We start from the raw sequence: 20,066 nt of genomic DNA on the forward strand, positions 1-20,066 counted from the left end.
TAACAGAATAGGTGTCTATGTGATTACGTAGAAAACTCTCCAAGATATATTATTAACAGAAGAAAGTAGTGCAGAGGATGGTGCATAAATTATGATCCATTTTGTTTAAATATAAAGAGAGAATTGGGATCCCTGGGTGGCGCAGCGGTTTGGCGCCTGCCTTTGGCCCAGGGCGCGATCCTGGAGACCCGGGATCGAATCCCACGTCAGGCTCCCGGTGCATGGAGCCTGCTTCTCCCTCTGCCTGTGTCTCTGCCTCTCTCTCTCTCTCTCTGTGTGACTATCATAAATAAATAAAAATTAAAAAAAATTATAAAAAAAATATAAAGAGAGAATATACATCCATAAAGGAGAATTTATTTCTCAGTAAATACTTATGCAATGCCTACAGTGTTTGGGGTATTTTATAGTGTCTGGCACTGCAATGTTGACCACATTTCTATCACATCATCTTGTTTCAATTTCCTTTACATTACTTACCACTGCCCAAGCCAGTCTTACATATATTTCTTGTTTTCTGTCTGTCCTCTCTCACTGAAGTGGCAAATTGAAGGGAGTGGGAACTTTGTCTCTCTCCTGCCCACCACCCTATTGCCATCGCTTGTCCTGGGATTGAGGAAGGCTCCCTCCCCAGGCCTCCCCCTCTGGCAGCTCCTTCCCCCAACTCCCCTTCCCCTTCTCTACCTTCCTCCCATCACCTATACCCCTCATGTCCCCCCAAGGCATACAGGGTCAGGGAATGAAAAAGAGCCAACTCTTGTCAGGATTGGAGAGTAGAGGTAGAGAGAAGGGAAATGCCAAGTCCTTAAGGCAGGAGCACAGGTGAGGAGATTTGAGGAGAGCAGGGTGGCTGGTGAGGGTGGAGGAGGAATAGCAAAGGAGACGTGGGGAGGGTCAGGTGTAGGTGCACAGGCCAGACCCCAAGGGGCCTCAGAGACCAAGGCTGGAAGTTGGCTTCATCCTCCAATTTTTTGTAATAATAATAAATTTATTTTTTATTGGTGTTCAATTTGCCAACATACAGAATAACACCCAGTGCTCATCCTGTCAAGTGCCCCCCTCAGTGCCCGCCACCCAGTCACCCCCACCCCCCGCCCTCCTCCCCTTCCACCCCCCCAGTTCGTTTCCCAGAGTTAGGAGTCTTCCATTTTCTGTCTCCCTTTCTGATATTTCCTACCCATTTCTTCTCCCTTCCCCTCTATTCCCTTTCACTATTATTTATATTCCCCAAATGAATGAGACCATATAATGTTTCTCCAATTGACTTATTTCACTCAGCATAATACCCTCCAGTTCCATCCACATTGAAGCAAATGGTGGGTATTTGTCGTTTCTAATGGCTGAGTAATATTCCATCGTATACATTAACCACATCTTCTTTATCCATTCATCTTTCAATGGACACCGAGGTTCCTTCCACAGTTTGGATATTGTGGACATTGCTGCTAGAAACATCGGGGTGCAGGTGTCCCAGCATTTCATCCTCCAATTTGATAGGAAGTCATAGAAGCATTTTAAGCAGGGGTGCAACTTGATTAGATTTATATTTTTCTTTTTTTTTTTTTTTAAGATTTTTTTTAATAAATTTATTTTATTTATTTATTTATGATAGTCAGAGAGAGAGAGAGAGAGAGAGAGAGAGAGAGAGAGAGAGGCAGAGACACAGGCAGAGAGGCAGAGAAGCAGGCTCCATGCACCGGGAGCCCGATGTGGGACTCGATCCCGGGTCTCCAGGATCGCGCCCTGGGCCAAAGGCAGGCGCCAAACCGCTGCGCCACCCAGGGATCCCCGATTTATATTTTTCAAAAGTCTTTGTAGCTGCTGGGTGCAGAATGTACTGAAGGAGGCCAGAGAGGCAGCAGAAAGCAGGTGGAGGCTATCCCAGGGGTCCAGGTGAGAGACCAGGAGGGCAGGGAGAGCTTCCCGGCAGATGCGGTACGTTCAGCTGATTTGGAAGGACAGGTAGTGGTTAGTTATCTGCCAACGGAGGAGCACATAATCCATCTAGGCAGAGGGAGGCGTGTGTTTCTCGCCTTGAGGTGCAAGGTGTAATTAGGCACTTTTACTTGACAGCAAGCGATTATGAACGTGGAGAATAGCACCTGAGGTCACCTGCAAAGGCCACAGGTAACTGTCAGTAGTGCATATAGTTCATGCTTAACAAATGCTTTTTGGTAGTTGAATTGAAAGTGATATATTTGGGAAAAATTGTGAATAAATGAATATATTTTGGAAGGGTATAGTTCTACTGGGGCAGACACATGGTGTGGTGGATTTAGCAAAGACAAGATTTTTGAAGAACTTATAATTCAGTGTTACTAAAGACAGAAATAGAGCACTTGGCAGTCCTTGAAGCTCATTCTGTTCTTGGCCACTGTGATGTCCATGGCGACTCTAAGCTACTATTTCCATACTCCTTCCCCTCCCCAACTAGCTTACATAGTCTGTTAACTAGAGAAGTGAGCTCTGAACTGAACTGATGTTAAAACGACCGGGGTGACTTTTTTTTATTATGTTTTTCAAATACATATCCCCTGGCATCCCATGAGACCTGAATCAGAATGAATCTTATTGGACCGGAGAATCTATCTTCTTTAAAGCCCTGTAAGTGAGTAGGATACAGATGCCTGGGACCAGGGAGTTGTGTGTGTGTGGGGGAACCCCTGTTGACAGCATGGCGGTAACAGTCACTTAGACCCATTCTGGAATGAGCTTTGTAGTCTCTCTTAAAAAACGACATAATATGCAGAAACAGGTAATATGCCTTCTTCCATGGCCAGCTTACAACAGAGAGAAATGGAATCTTGTTGCCATTGTGGTGAGTTCACACGTCTTTGGTGCATTCCCACATCTGAGCTCTTCCTCAGCCCAGAGATCCTCAAGCATCAAAACCGGGCTGTGGAGAGACAACCCATTCTGATTCTTGGGGCTGACTTTTCTTTTTCATATCTATTAACTCTTTCAAGAAAAGTTTCTTAATTGTAAGTGGCAACTTTGATGATTTTTGTTCAATTTTGTCAGTGATCATTAATTCGTTACTAAAACACCCGCTGTCCGCAGAGTGTGAACTGCCATGGTTAGATGGACAAGGATAAGCCTGCTATTTGGCTCTGCAGCATCCCACCACGTAAAGAACCTGTTCTTCATCAGAGCCACTCACTGCCCTGCTAGGAGCCAGGATGGTGGTATGAAAAAATGTTTCCTTTCCCCCTCGGAGCCAAAAACAATTCAGAGGTTTTATTCTACATCGGAATTCTCCTAATGTCCCTCGGCCATGAAGAAGGGCTGAGATGTCCCTCTGCTCTGAGGCAAGTCCCACTGTCCATTCCTTCTCCTTTGCTCCAAGGCCTCTGGTGCCCTGGAGTCACCCTAGAACCGCCTGAGAGTCATTCAGGGATCCCATTGTTCTGATACTGCTCTGTCAGTGATTTAATCCACAGGTGGGCAAACAAGAATTCAAAGCAGGCCCAATCTCTGTGTATGGCTTGCAAGCTAAGAATGGTTTTTACTTTTTAAATATTTGCAAAAAAAAAAAAATTGAAAGAAGAATGTCTCATGACACATGAAAGTCATACGAAACTCGAGTTTCAGTGTCCATAAGTTTTTATGGGCGTACATACACCCATGTACACATGGCTGCCTTTCCCTCTGTGAGGGCAGATTGGGGTAGTCTTCACAGAGACCTTATGGCCCTCAAAGGCTAAAATATTTACTATTTGGCTCCTTATAGAAAAAGTTTGGCAATCTGTGATTCAATTCATTCTGATTAGATGGTGTTCATGCTAAAAGCTATTAAGATATATTTTAAAGCATCACACTTTGGGGAGTATAATTTCTTTTTTGCAAGTTTTATTGGGCTTTGTATTCTCTTAAAGGCTTTGCAGATGTCTTCATTTCTCTGACAAATCCTGATCACTGCAGAGATCTGGGAGAGGAAGGGGCAAAGCTAGGCTGAGAACCACTGATCCTTAGTGTGTTCGTGTCCCCATGGAATGTGAATGCAGCAGTTCTCATTTTTTTTTTTTTTCCTTTCTGCTGAGGCACGTGTTTCCATGCTGATACTAACCATGGCAAGGTACAGTTAATGACCTGACATACTAGCCTTTTTTTCTCCTCTTCTAGAGGAATTCAACTGGGATGCAAATTTATGGGTGTAAGCTTAATAAACCCACTTCAATATTTACACAAAATGAATTGCTCAGACTTTGAACAGTGCAAGTTACCTGTTGTTGCCTCTCTTGGTTGGTCACATCATTCCACTGGGTCTGAGTGAAAGCTGCAAAGCACAGCTCCAATGGACCACTTCTGGGACCGGCAATGCAATCTGGGGTGGCTTTTATTTTCTTCTACCCCAAAGCTGCAGAGCGGAGCTGAATGCCCACCCAGTGAGGAAGCTTCTTCAGCTAGGATTTGGTCTCTACATTTGGGATAACTTAGTGGAACAATTTTAATGGATTCCTGACCCTGTTAGTTGCTTGTGAGACAGCATTGCACAAACATGTTGCCATATTTACTTGCACGTTAACACTTTCCTCTGATTTTGAGAAGAAACTCAGAAGAGGTTTCCTCTACATCCTCCGCCCCCTTCTCTCTACATTTCTTTCCCCTCTGTTTTAAGCACATTGAACTGTCACAGCTGGTGGTAGAACATATGACTGAGAGAATACTCACTGCATGAAAGAAAAGTAGTTCATGTTTATTTTAATGAAGAGTGTTTCTATGAAAAAAAGCAAAACACTGAATCAGGCATCCAAGCTATCCACATCTGTGGAAGATCTATCATGTTGGCTTGTGTACCACCTCCTGCAAGTCATTTTCCCCTTCTAGCTCTCCCAAATCTTGGCAGGCCTCACCTGGATTGCAACTTCCAACAGGGTGGGTTTCGTAGGCTCTGCCACGATAACAAAAAAGAAAAAAAAACAGTGGCGTCTTATTCATCATGGCGTCTCTGGCATCGTATGGCCTAGATTCATGGCTTTATTCTCTCTGTGCCACAGCTTACTTGTCTGCTTTGTATGGACACCTGCTGGAGTCACTGTGCAAATTTAAAGCTAACATGGTTAGGACAATGCCAGCCTGTAATCATTAGTTGACAAACACTAGAACTATTATTATAACTCTTGCTTTTTATCAATGCAAGAATTTCACGGCTTTTTGGCACCAGTTTGGATGAAAGAATAAAAACTCTGGGTACAGTTTTATAGAAAGAATAAAAACTCTGGGTACCCTTTTAATCTGTCTTCCCTGTCCTGACTCTCTTCTTCTTCTTCTTCTTAATTATTAATTATTATTTTGCAAGTTTGATGAATAGTGAGTTTTGATTATTTCATAGGTTCCTGTAGCATGGATTCATAACTTGAGGTCCGAGAAACCCCAAGGTGGAGCTTCAAAGGCCTTTCAGTACCCTGAAAACATATACAAAATTTTTAATATACCTGTGTTTGCTCATTTTTCTAGGAACAGTGTTTATAGATTTTTGTCAGAGTCTGAAAAGGGATGTAGGCCACAAAAAAGAATCATTGCTCTAGGGAGGAAGAAACCCCATAGTGCAAAGGGACCCCTACCAGGAGATTCTAGGCTGCCTGGATCTTTTCTCCAAAGATTCTTAGGTACCAGAATTGATGAGGCTCATATAAAATCATGATTCATAAGTATACAGGTCTTTGATGCTCTTTCTCTGGGACTCACTCCCTGCACGTCTCATGACATGGTGTCCTAGTTGCCAACATCCTCCATGAAGCCAAGCCAACATCTCTGAATCTCATTTTATTTGCTTGCTTTTTATGAGAATTACAGGGGGCCTGGTCCAGATAATTACCTAATTCTCACTCTAAAAATAAATGGGGCTGGGAGGTGGGGGAAAAGGAAATTTGGGGAGTAAGTACTTTTATACTATTTTCTACTCAAAGGAAGACAGGAATTAATGCAAACACTCTCAGTGAGGAACAAATTGCCTTGAGTTTCTGTAGCAGACGTCAGCCTCGTGCTTTGCATGTGTACATATGGGCCACTATGTGGATCCATAAAGAATGCGAACGTGAATCAGGCATAACCACCAACTTAGCAAAGGTGAAATCATCTGTGGGGACCATGAAGCATTTCTGAAACTCCCCGACAAATCCTGTCTGTGCCCTTCTTCCTGGCTTTGTATCCCCTGCAATGTTCACCTACCTAGACTGATGGGGGCGGTGGAAATTCCAAACTGAAGAGATTCTTTTTTTTTCTTCCCCCTGCAGTGCTGAGCTTTAACAAAAAAGAGAGAGAGAGAGAGAAGTATTCTCTCTTTCCACAGCAAAGAAGAAAAAATTAAATTTGTATGACTGTTATAAATATTACATGCTTGGGGCACCAGAACCGGTATATCTCTGCGTTCCAAGGCTAGGTTGGAAGTAACCCCTTTCCTGCTGCTATAGAATTTTAGGCTTGATGCATTTCTAGTGACAAGTTTGTTCCTAACTTTTTGTTAGTATACGAGCAAGAAGCTTGATAGGAAGACCTCAATTATATTTATTTTTAAGGCCCTGGCAATTAATGGAACATTGTTTTCTGCCTTGTATCCTCCAGGCATGAGACAGTGTACTTACATTTAACTTTTACTTTATCAAATTAGGATGTATAACCACGTACGTTTCTATACATTTATATATTTTGATGTTTTGATGCTTGAATGATACTTCTTTTCCTACAGGACCTCTTGCTCCATGTATGAGTTTTTGCCTCTTGGGATGAAACAAATGGTGCTACTGTCATGTTGTATTTATGATACTTTAATACTGTGAATCGTAGGATGTCACCAATGCCACAAAAAAGTCACTGGAATATCAAAGAGAAAAGGTCAGGAACTCAACTTCTTGAAACCACAGTGTTGGTAATTAGCAGGCAGAGAAAGTATGTAAATGAAGTTCAGGACAAGAAGCAGCTATTCGAAGATCATTAATTTTTTTACTGCTTATTTATATATTTATTTTATTACTTATTTATTTTTATGAAAGTATAATTAACATACAGTGTTATATTAATTTTAGATGTACAATATAGTGACTCAACAATTCTATACATTACTCTGTGCTCATCATGTTGTGTCCTCAGTGCTCATCATGTTGTGTTCTTCTTGTATTTCACCCATCCTCTCACCCACCTCCCCTCTGGCAGCAACCCATTTGGTTCTCAGTATCTAAAAGTCTGGGTTTTTTTGGTTGTTGTTGTTGTTTATCTTTTGTTTTGTTTCTTAAGTTCTACCAATGAGTGAAATTATATGGTATTTGTCTTTTTCTGACTTATTCCACTTAGCTTTATGTCCTGTAGATCTGTCTAGGTTGTTGCAAAGGGCAAGATTTTATTCTTTTTATGGCTGAGTAATATTCCATTATATATATAAATATAAATACATATTTATAAATTAATTTATGAATTTTAAATTTTATATATTTATATATATATAATTTCTTTTTTATCCATTCATCTATTGATGGACTCTTGGGTTGCTTTTGTACATTGGTTATTGTAAATAATGCTGCAGAAAACATAGGTATTCATAAATCTTTTCAAATTCATATTTTTATTTTCTTGGGTAAATACCCAGTAGCAGAATAACTGGATTATATGGTAATTCTATTTTTGACTTTTTGAAGAACCTCCATAATATTTTCCACAGTGGCTACATCAGCTTGCATTCTTACCAACAGTGCATGCAGATTCCTTTTATTCAACTTTCTAGCCAACACTTTTATTTCTTGTCTTTTGGACTCTAGTCATTCTGACAGGTATAAGGTGATACCTCATTGTCATTATGAATTGTATTTCCCTGATGATGAATTATGTTGAGAAAGAAGAACAAAGCTGGAGGTATCCTAATCCCTGATTTAAAGTTATACCGCAGAGCAATAATAATCAAAATAGTATGGTACTGGCACAAAAATGGACATATATATCAGTGGAACAGAATAGAGAGCCCAGATATAAGCCCATATTTATATGGCCAATTAATCTTTGACAAAGGTGAGAATATACAATGGGGAAAAGTCTCTTCAACAAATGGTGTTGGGAAAACTGGACAGCTACATGCAAAAGAATGAAACTGGACCACTTTCTTATACCATACACAAAAATAAACTCAAAATGGATTAAAGACCTAAATGTGAGACCTGGAACTATAAAACTCCTAGAAGAAAACTTAGTAATTTCTTTGACATCAGCCACAGAAACATCTTCCTAGATATGTTTCCTCAGGGAGGGGAAACAAAAGCAAAAATAAACTATTGGGACTACACCAGAATAAAAAGCTTTTGCATACTGAAAGAAATCATCAACAAAATAAAAGGGCAACCTGCTGAATAGGAGAAGATATTTGCAAATACAATAAGGGGTTAATATCCAAGATATATAAAGAACTTATGCAATTAAACACCAAAAATCCAAGTAATACAATTAAAAATGTATGGAGGACCTGACTAGAGATTTTTCCAAAGAAGACATACAGATGGCCAACAAACACATGAAAAGAGGCTTGAAGAATCATTTATTTAGGCAAAGAAGTGGGTCCCTGACAGAGGCATTGAAAACCCATGTGCCTTATGCACCTAAACTCGTTTTGATGATCATCACAAGAGAAAATATGTTGATTTTTTCCTTTCCTTTCCTTTTATTTTAAATGATTTTACTTATTTATTTTAGAGAGAGAGAGAGAGAGAGAGGGAGTGTGTGAGCAGGGGGAGGGATAGAGGAAGAAGGAGGAGAGAGAAAAACTCAAGTAGACTCCATGTTGAGTGCAGAGCCCAATGTGGGGCTTGATCCCAGACACCTCAGATCATGACCCAAGCCAAAATCAAGAGTTAACCGCTTAACCAACTGAGAAACCTAGATGCCTCTTTCCTCTCATTTTAGAACGAGAAAATGGTAGAATCAGAGTTTAGAAAATGTTGAACTATCTCTATTCCCCAACGAAGGCTTAAAACAAAAGCCACCAAAGCTGATAGGCCATATTGAGATTGATCCTCAGATTGCTAGCCAGACTTCTTACCCTGAAGTTGGATATCGCATTGTTTGTACTCACGAGAAACAATGGTGTTGGGTCTTTTACTTCTGATTCCATCTCCTTCTTTCTGTCTCGTGGTTAACAAGTCTCATCTGCTTAATAGATAGCATCATATAAATGCCTATAATAGCACATGCAGTTCTTATTTACAGAATGACCTATTTCCCTTCAGGGCAGAGAACTTTACAGTTACTGTGAATAATTCGTATTTGCAAAGCTGCTCTGTGCCATGTTTATTCTTGTGGTTTCAGAACCTAGTACAGTTACATGCACATGCTGAGCCCTCATTAACTATTTGTTGAATGAATGACAGCATGAATGAATTAATAATATCATCTCACATAAGCGACCTGGCTAGCGTGATCCAGCTGAAAAAGGAAAGACCACAGAGCCTTAAGGCAAGGGGAACTGGATTGGAATCCCACTCCCACTCCCTGGAACCTGCTTGACTTTGGGGGACCTACCTAACCTCTCTTATCATGGTTTCCTCATCTCGTAAGTTTGGATAATGAAGCATACCTTGCCGTTATGCAAGAAGACGTAGAAATCATTAATGAACATAGTTTGGGCTACAATATATGATTAGTAAATGGTAGTAGTGGGTGCTTATTGTTAAGAGGTGGGAGAAGAAAACTGAGATGCCTTTTTTGAAACCCAGGAAAAACTATCCATCTGACTTGAATTTGTTTCTCTCTGATCAGTTACAGAGAGGTTTTAACTATATTTAAAACATCTCTAGAATCCCATTATTTTAAACTTCAGGAAGTGTACACCAGTATGAACTTAAGTTACTAAAGCATAAGTTAGTCTCTCATGTTTCAAATCTCAAATTGAAGATTCTAACCAAATATGGCTGTCAGGATTTACATTTCTCTTTACCCTCTTTCCCCTGAACCTGAAGGCTGGCTATTGGTTTAGGAAGACCAATCCTAGCTCCCATGATGATCATTGCAGATATAAAAAACCATCAATCTTCTAAATATATATTGGTATTTGATTGGAAAATCTTGATGGTACCTGGTGTGGCATTGTTTATATCACATATTCTTGTGATAAACCTCTCCATGAGTTAGTGAAGACAGTGTATTCTCTCTCTCTCTCTCTGTCTGCCCCCACCTCTTCTGTTTATTCCCTATACTTACCTTTCATCTCCTGACTTATTTATTCCTTAACTGGGGCCTGAATCTCTCACTCCCCTTCACCCATTTTACACATCTCTCCACCTTTCTGGCAACCCACCAACTTGTTCTTGTTATTTGTGGGTCTGTTTCTGCTTTTTTTGCTATTATTTGTTCATTTTGTTGTTGCTGTTTTTAGATTCCACATATAAGTGAAAACATATGGCATTTGTTTTTCTGTCTGAAAACCCTCTATGTCCATCCATGTTGTTATGGGTGGCAAGGTCTCATTCTTTTTTAGGGTTGAGTCATACTCTATTTTGTGTGTATATGTGTATATATATATATATATATATACACACACACACACACATATATACCACATCTTCTTTATCCACCTATCAGTAACACATAGATTGCTTTCATATTAATTGTAAATAATGCTATTGTAAACCTAGGGGTGCATATGTTTTTTCAAATTAGTGTTTTCGTTGACTTTGGTAAACACCCAATAGTGGCATTACCAGATCATATGATATCTCTATTGGTATTTTTTTTTGAGGGACCTCCCCACTGTTTTCCACAGTGGCTACACCAATTTACATTCCCACCAACAGTGCACAAGTATTCCTTTTTCTCCATATCCTCACCAGTACTTGTTGTTTCTTGTATTTTTGATGCTGGCCATTTTTATAGGCATAAGTGATATTTTATTGTGATTTTTATTTGCATTTCTCTGATGATTAGTGACAGTAAGCATCTTTTCATGTGTCTCCTGGCCATTTGTATGTCTTCTTTGGAACAATGTCTATTCAGGTCCTCTGCCCACTTCTTAATTGGATTTCTTCTTTTCTTTTTTGATGCTGAGTTGTGTAAGTTCTTTATATATTTTGGATATTAACTCCTTATCAGATATATCATTTGCAAATATCATCTCCCATTCAGTAGGATGTCTTTTTGTTTTGTTGATGGTTTTCTTCACTATGCTGAAGCTTTTTATTTTTATTTTATTTTTGTAGTCACAATAGTTTATTTTTGCTTTTGTTTCCCTTGCTTTCTGTTTAAAGAACATTGTGGACAATGGAAAGTGGCCCAGTGATTTCTGTGTATCTGTTTGGCTAGCTAAAGTTGACTAAATGCACAGGTGGGTTTTATCCAATTTGGACTGACTCTTTCTGCAGCCTCCTTCTGAAGCTGCTTTCTACTGCAATTTTCTCATTAGAGATGATGTTAAGGAAGGTAGAGCTCTGCAAACAGATTTTCACATTTACAGCTTCCATTCCTAACTGTTCTTAGAACTTTCTAGCCAGATTTAGTCACCTCCATTAGGTTATATAGTATACAATGAGTGATTTAGGGAGATGAACCAGCAGAAAATATTAGCTCTCCAAATGTAACATAATTCAATTGCAATCCAGGAAGACTGCATGACAGTAAGAATCTCCTCATTTCCAGAGCTATGTGCCATATTATTTAATCCTCACACTGGCTCTAAGTGGATGAGTTTATCAGCCCCTTTATTTATAGATGAGAAAATGGAGGCAGGCAGATTTAGTAACGTAACAAGAGTCAGAAATATTGTAAGTGGGAGAGTCAGAATTTGAATCCAGGTCTATCAGGCTTGTCTCTGATATGCCTAAGGCCTGGGAATACTTCGAAGACTCCTCTGTAGTGCTTATCTTTGGGAACCTCACAGCTGTTATTCATATACAACTATCATGGATGGCCCATGTGGCATCATGAGAAAGTTTATGTAAAAGGATGGAGAGCTCCAAAGAAGGGAGTTCAGAGAGGAAGTAGTTTGTGAACCACACATGAAGGAATCAGTTGGAATTTCCCTTTTCTGTTTTCCCTGGTACCAGGCAAGCCTAACCATAGGTAGGTACTGGTGGGAAACTGGAAGAGCAGGGAAGAAGGTAGCATGTACCCTGCCTTCTGTTTTGGGCATTGTCTCCAGCCGAGGCTGCATGTCCTCTGATCCAGTTCTCATGGGAGCCCTTCTCTCCACGTCCCAGCTCCTGTTGGGTTCCAGCTCCTACCAAATGGCTTTAGATCCTGAGCTCCTGTCTTCCCCCTGGCTCCGAGAATCAGAGTAACTTCCTGCTGTAGGTAATTTCTGTATTGCTCAGTGTCCCCTATGTGTGGTCTCAGCTCTTCCACCATCTGTGAAAACAGTTCCCTGCATTATATTCTCTCTGCTTGAAATACCTAAGCTGGTTTTTGTTTATTTGATTGTACCCTGCCTGAGGCAGAATCCCAAACTATAAAACTGGCATATTGTTTCATATTTTTAAAAACTGTTTTGAAAAAGAATGTATTAAGACTGGGACAAACGACTTAGGAGAGAACAAGGACTGCTGGGAACAAGAATAGAAAGCAGAGGTTCTGAATTTAGGCTATGGATCCTGTTTGTTCTTGACATTGAGCCTGCAGATTTGTTGTGGAGAACTTTATATTGTGTGAATACCTTATTGAAATTCAACCCATTCTCTGTTTTAAACACAGCCAAATTGAAACAGCCCCAAACTAGGTCTCCTGGACGAATTACTCAAGATATGAAGAGAAGCAAAGCTATATTATAACATTTTAAGAAAATCATTATCAGAGCCCATATTATAATCTAATGTGGGAGCGGTAATTATAGAGCAAAATGCCATTCTGTGCTTTTTTAAGAAAAGGGAATAAAAGGGAAAGCAAGACCCTATAATTTCATATCTGTCCAGTGGGTGGGCAGTGGCAGCAGCTGCTGTGGCCTCTGTCAGTCTCTGGCATTTAGGCAGCTTTAAACACTTAAATGTCTCTTAAGTACAAGTGGGGTCTCCTTAGTTGCACCACCTATCCTCCAGCTACAGAACCTTTCCAAACTCCCTGCAGGTGATAGAGAAGCATCTTTCCCCCCTTGCTCAGAAGAGACTAGAATTTACTTGATTTTCTCTTTTGGATCTAAAGAGATTTCTTCTTTCCTCATAACTTCTTCAGGAACTACTAAGATGTCCTCCTCATGCTGCTTTCCTCTCCTCATCTGTCTTTCCTTCTCTTCCCCAAAGAAATACCTACATACCAGTTTAATCCAGATCCCAGCCCATGGCGTCCAGAGTAGGTGACCTGGGCAGTTTGGAATAGACTCCACAATGGACTTTGAATTGTTCCCCAGCAAACAAATTAGTGTAATGTTCATGCTTGCTTTTCTTTGCCAGAGTAAACGTGGCTAACCTGTCAGATGCTCTGTCCCAGGCCATACACACCACCTTATCAATATCTGAATGGGTTCTTTTAACTTAGAGATTTATAGACATGAAAAAGATTAGTAGAGGAAGACTATACCTAAATCTCTATGCAGTGTGTGTGTGTGTGTGTGTGTGTGAGTGTGTATGTGTGGGTGTGTGTCTTTGTGTGGTTGATAGCAAAAGCCACAATAATATTCCATGGATGTGGTGTGTGCATTAACTACCAATCCTTTCTTACAAATTGCTGTGGTATCTCCTCTCTCTGGCCCTGTCTGCACCATCTTTGGCAGCTAGCTCTTCTGTCCTCTATGAGTTGCATTCTGCATCCTATTCCAGCTCATATCCCACAGAAAATTCTGTGCACTAAAGTCACACATATCACTGGTGAACATCTGGGCTGATGTGTGATTTGCATATAGTTACCAGGTTTCAGTATGTATAATTGTTTCATGAATGGAAAGATTAAGATTTAAGATTAAGCGCACAGATTTTAGTGTGGGGCAAAGATAGGGTTCAGTTCTAGCTTTGCTACCAACTAAATTGTGGGCTCTGGAAAAGCAAACTCTTAAGCAACAGGTTCCTCAGTTAATAACAATGAATGAATGAATGAATGAATAAATAAATAAATATACCTCCTCCAAGGGTTACACAGGTAAATGGAATTACATATGCAAAGTGCTTAATAAAACTCATCCTGACTGGTCCATGCTAAACACTAAATGGGAGCTGTCCTAATATTGGGTTAAAATCAAGAAGTGTGCTAATCCTCTCACCAGTTAGGCAAGTCCCTGCTGCCCTCTGATCCCTCCTATGAGTGCTACAGTGCTGCCAGAGACTCAGGCAGCTGCTCAGTGTCTGAGACCTGCCTCCTCTGCTGTGCATGGGTGGGAGGCTGCAGGAGCACCTGCCTGAATTTGGTGGGATCAGTAATACTTTATTCAACTGATGTTGATTTCATGGGCATTTCCTTCGTCTGCTTACCAAGTTCCTACATCCATCTGTTGTGGATCATCTCTATTCCTGCTGGGTAGAGACCACTCATAGGTGCAGAGTGGTTGCAAAAGCAGTAAGGGCTTCAGGGTCCAACAGACTTGAGTTCAAATCCTCATCAGGTACTTACATATTTTGTAATTTAGAGTAATTTACTTAAGTCTTTGTGGCTCTTTTTAAAAATCTGACTCATAAAACTAAAATTTAATGTAAAAAAAATCTAGTTGGTGCCTGACACTTACTAGGAGCTGGACAAGTGTGAAACTCTAACCTAGCATTTATATAGATAATGTGTGTTGAATTGAATAAAACTCCTTCTCAACCAGTTACTCCCCTCGTTTTTGTTTATAATAAGAAGGTTAATCCCAGTTCCAGAACATGCTAACTTCTCCATCCTGAAAACTCATGAGACAGTTCCTAGAATCACATATTCTCACATTTTAACTTTCTTCCTGGAGTCCTTTCTGATCCAGGTCTAGCACAGCACTCTGCACAGACAAAACACAGGGGGAAAGTGATTCCTGGAATGAACACTAGTTGGTACGAGTAGATACATCTCCCAGTATGGTCTGGTATTATTTAGCTTCTAGCAAAATCCAAATTTAGTTTATGTGTTTCTTAAATTGTCCTCTTATTATTATTTCCAGGATTAAGAATAAGATTCTTAACATGAAGTACTTGGCATTGCATTAATGGTCTCAAGTTAATGCTGCCCTTTTTTTTAAGTTTACAGAAGAAAGTTTTACAATCTAAATGTATATAAAAATGGGAAGTCTTACCCTCTCATTCCATATTCTGCTAGTGAAAAAAGAAAAAGATAATTTGTACTCAAGGTTTCTGGAAGCATTTGGGATACAGATGAAGGAGGGTGAAAGGCAGAAACAAAGGGAGAAAAAGCAAAGAAAACAGATCAGAATTTGAAAGGAAAAATGCTGGATGAATAAGGACAAGAATGTGATTTGCAGCAAGAGCAAGGGCATATGTTAAAAATAAAAACAAAAAAACACCAAAACAATAGTCATTTTTATCCATGGACTGTGCAGTACTGGCAACCTGCATATAGGCCAATCCTTCACTGATTCATTCATTCAAAAACACATGGAGTTCACCCGCAATGTACAAGACTCTCTTCCAATGTCAAGAACAATCTGGTACTACTCCAGACTTGGCTTCTGATTGTCCCTCTACCTTATCCATCTTCTGGGAGTCCTGTGGTTTGGCAGGGACTGTCTCTGATTTGTAGGTTTATGGTGAAGTTTGGTTTCAGAGTTTGTGCTTCAGTTTGTCACCATTTCTACTCAGAGTCTACCTTCTCTTGAGATTTATTCCCCCAAAACAAGAGCACAATCTGTGGAATTAAATAGTTCTCTTGCATGTTTTATCTGGGCAAGTTGTGTAAGTCTGTGTAGCCTTAGCTCATCAGTGAAAATGGGAATTATAATGCAAAGTGCAGGCAGGTCAAGATTGTAAAGTTACAGTGAGAAGAAATGTCCTAAGATGCCAGCATGGTGACTGCCACAATGGAGGCAACAAATTTTATCCTAATTGTGCATTCTGCAGCCTTCTCTTAAGACATGGATGTTTGGCTCAGTCTGTGATAAAGGAAGAGTCATAAGGAAGGGAAAAGTTGAACAACAGTTCTATGAGCATCTACTAAAGGGTTTTGGGGAAATCCCCATTCATGGCCATTCCCTTCCTTGGAACTTCCTTCTCTTGAGACCTTGTGACTAGCCTTGATCTGCCATAGTTATATATTTTTTACTTACTTTTATTTAGTTTTTGATGATCACTTGCTAGAAGATGTGTCCAGATTTTAAGGGGCCAGGGAGCAGCAGCTTTGACTGTATTATCAGGGTATGTGGAGTGAAGTTTTTTTTTTAAATTAGTCATGGAAACTGCATCTAGATTGGATTCACACTGGAACATCCAATCTGCTTCTGGCCCCCTGCCACTTACTCTCACATACATTATTTCATTTAATCCTGTCAGGTGGGGAGTACTGGATCCTTTGGACAGTCAAAGAATTGGAAGCTTGGAGGATTTAAGTAGCTCATCCGTGGTGACATGTGTAGCAAGCTGTAGAGCTGTGAGTCCAAATCTGAAGTCTTCCTAGCACAGTTAGCTTTCCAGTCTAAAAAGAACTTGAGAGATGTAAAGGATGTTTGAGGTAATCTTGTCTAACTCCCTGATTTTAGGGAAGCAGAAACAAAGATCTATTTTTCCCCCCAAAGATTTATTTATTTATTCATGAGAGACAGATGGAGATAGAGAGAGAGAGGCAGAGACACAGGCAGAGGGAGGAGCAGGCTCTTTGCAGGAGCTCGATGGGGGACTTGATCCCAGATCCTGGGATCATGACCCGAGCCGAAGGCAGATGCCCCACCACTGAACCACCCAGGCATCCCAGAAAACAAGGACCTATTGAAGTTAAATGAGGCAAGCAACATCCCATCCTCCATCCTGACAGAATCAGAATTAGAAATTGGTTTCCTGGGTCTCAAACTCTGTTCATTAGGAGCTGATACATATTCTTCTCCTTCATCACCTGTTGATAATGGAAATATTTATTTTTTAGAGAAAGATCCAAATAAACTCGGAAGATTCACTTCCAAAATGAAAGAGGAAAACTGAGGTCCTCTCTCAGTCAAGGCCAAGGAAGTTTTCCATTAGGGTTTTCTGCCATCTTGTTTCTAGTTTATGGATCAGTAAACTAGAACTGATGGGTCAGATCCAGTTCATTGCCTGTTTTTATAAATAAAGTTTTATTGGAACACAGCCATGCCCTTTTGCTTACCCATCAACTATGTCTGCTCTCTGCTTTCATGTTACAAAGCGTTGGGATAGAGACTACATGGCCCATAAAAACCTAAAATACTTACTGTTTACCCTTTACAGAAAGTTTCCTTACCCATGCTATAGTTGATACTTGTTTGTTTAAAGGTCTAAATTTATATTTTTAATCAGTTTTTTTTTTCACTGGTAGGTGATACTGTATGGTGGAGATGTGACCAGATCTCAAATCCAAAGGTCCAAATATTTCTACTCGGCACAAACCTGCATTTTTAAATCTAGGCTTTTCTAAATCGCCTTAGAGAGCAAATTTAAAACAAGGCTCAGCTATCCAGATAATAGCATGACACTTTTTCAAAGTATTTTCCCCCCACAAAACAAGTAATATAACTCTGTCAGCAGCTCAATAAGCCAAAATATGATGAATGAGCAATCAGGGAATATATACATATTTTGTGAAATATTCTTGATGAGTTGAAGTCTACCTGAATCCAGCCATTCTTCATGTGTTCATTCTTATTACAGTTGGGCTGAAGTAGCTGCTGTCACGTTTCTTCTTATAGTCATCTGGCATGTATTTCTGCTTACATACATTAAAAACAAAAAGGCACACGGAGCAAAACATACGCTAGATTTCAGTTGACTTTAGCCTGACCGTAGTCATGAATGGTGCTGTTTTACTTGGCACCCTTATGTCACATAATTAAAACCAGATAAAGCAGAAATTGGTTGCTAATGTGGAAGTTGCCATAGAAAATAGGAAGTTCATATCTGTGAGGAGCACATCACATTAACTGGGGGAAATGTGGCTCTTGCTCTCCAAAGACTGACTGCCATTTTCCACAGAGGGAAGTGGAAGTTACTGTTGCTAAGTGGATGCCCAGCCAGGAACTAGAATTCCATACCCTCTTTTTTGACCTTTTATATCAAGACAAGGTCTTATGACTGATTACTGCCAGTAGATTGTGACAGAAGTGATGTGTGTTTCTTTCTGGTTGAGTAGTTATGAAGGAGTGCCTTCTTCACTCTGTGTTTCCATACTGGATGGAATTGAAGGATTAGAAACCCTTAGGGTGAGGGAGCCACAAGACAGAAGGAGTTGGGGTCCTCAAGTCACTGCTGAACCTTCCCATCAGAGAGTCAGTGAACCAGAAACAAATTTTTGTTGTGCTAAACCACTGAGACTTGGGGGTTTTATCTGCCACAGCAGCTAGTATTACTTTAATACTCTAATCCATAATTTTGTTTTTTTCTATCATGGCACCTCCCTAGTGTGAACAATTTCTAGTGACCGTGGTACTCACCGCAGAAGCTAACCCCCTTCTGGACAGACACTTCCCCACCTTTCTGATCAGTTCGACTCCCATGTTCTTGGTTAATTGGCTCTAAGGAAGGACACAATTTTAGAGCTGGAAGGAACTTTGGAAATCACAGTCCAACAAATTCTTTTACAGATAGTTAACTAAAGTTTATAAGTGATGTCTAGCAATATGATCAAGGTCCCATTGCTAATCACTGGCAACACTGGATCTAGATCTCAGGCATCCTAATCTCCCTCCCCCCACAAATTAAATTTAGTTTAGGTTCTTTTTTTTTAATATTAGTAGTACCATTTAAAGTCTATTTTAGTTTATACTTAAAATTATGTTAGCTCTGGGAATGGGTAAAACATAATATTAGTATTAAGACAGGAAGTAGGCCTATGTGACATCTTCCAGCTGTACAGTTACCTCCAAGTGGGATTTTCCAAAACATAAATATATTTGGAGATAAATACATTTACTTGTTTTGTAATGGATTATATAGGGTGCTATATTATTATCTTCTAAATCCCATATGTGTAATTAAGTTTACTTCTCATTTATTTCTGGGATAAAATACTCCTAGTTTGGGGGAGTTGTCAGGTGGAAAAACTACTTAATGTAATTTATCAGAGAGATTTGTAAATAAGAAGGAATATTCACCAAGTGACATGTCTTAGAATCAGAGACTCTGCTTTTGGTAGCCCAATCATGTACTTCAAAATAAAACAGAGATGAGTTATAGTTTCTTAGAAATGTTGGGAGCTCAGGATAGAAATCCCGATAATTAGAACTCCATTTCCCATGTTGGTTCTAAACATGTAGAAAAATAGAACAGAGCATTGAAAATTAGACTGAAATATTAATATTTATTTACTTATTTATTTATGATAGTCACACAGAGAGAGAGAGAGGCAGAGACACAGGCAGAGGGAGAAGCAGGCTCCATGCACCGGGAACCCGACGTGGGACTCGATCCCGGGTCTCCAGGATCGCGCCCTGGGCCAAAGGCAGGCGCTAAACCGCTGCGCCACCCAGGGATCCCGAGACTGAAATATTACCTTTACTGTTGAAAGCCAGATTGGAGGATGTGGTATGAAAGCTCCTCATTCTGAATCCTAGAACTGAGTGCAGGCAAAGCTATTTTTCAGTAAACCTCCTTCTATGGAGCTGAATTGGATTTTGGAAGAAGAGCTGACTTCTTGAAGGAGGAAGGGAAGCATGTAACTGAGCATGCCAAGGGTCTTAAATTAATTGATCTGGTGTCACAGGAAGGAAACGTTAGGAGCAGAAACCCATCGCAGGAGCAGAGAAGTGGTGCTTCTATGATGGGTAGTCCAGAGGGGTAAGAATGAACATTCCCTGGGTATCTACCGATACTTTCATTATTGTAAGTGCTTTACAAAATAACACTGATTGTCCTCTTAGCCATCTTGTGGTGATGCTCAATGGTCAGTGGGCAAATGAAGGGGAAAGCCCCTTGGCAGAGCCTGGTTCTTCTCTTCTTTTGTTGGGTATCATCGTACTTATTTCTCTAGCTCTTACTCTCCTCCGCAGAAAAACAAAATAACCTGCTTTTCAGGACTAGCAGAATCTAAACTATGAT

At 40.1% G+C, this 20,066-nt stretch overlaps 1 protein-coding gene and 1 long non-coding RNA gene across 11 annotated transcripts in view; one reads left to right on the forward strand and one right to left on the reverse strand.

Moving 5' to 3' along the window:
* LDB2 (LIM domain binding 2) overlaps positions 1 to 20,066 on the forward strand; it is a 373,756-nt gene that overhangs the window by 195,581 nt on the left and 158,109 nt on the right. The gene's annotated exons all lie outside the window — the stretch shown is intronic.
* LOC121489821 lies at positions 1,804 to 13,488 on the reverse strand. The gene is made up of 3 exons (XR_005987432.1): positions 13,214 to 13,488; positions 9,053 to 9,126; positions 1,804 to 2,112 (listed from the first exon to the last, which is right to left on the reverse strand). It is a non-coding gene; the product is annotated as an uncharacterized LOC121489821 (long non-coding RNA).

The sequence above is a fragment of the Vulpes lagopus genome, chromosome 4 (genome assembly GCF_018345385.1).
Source record: "Vulpes lagopus strain Blue_001 chromosome 4, ASM1834538v1, whole genome shotgun sequence".
NCBI classification, from domain to species: Eukaryota; Metazoa; Chordata; class Mammalia; order Carnivora; family Canidae; genus Vulpes; species Vulpes lagopus.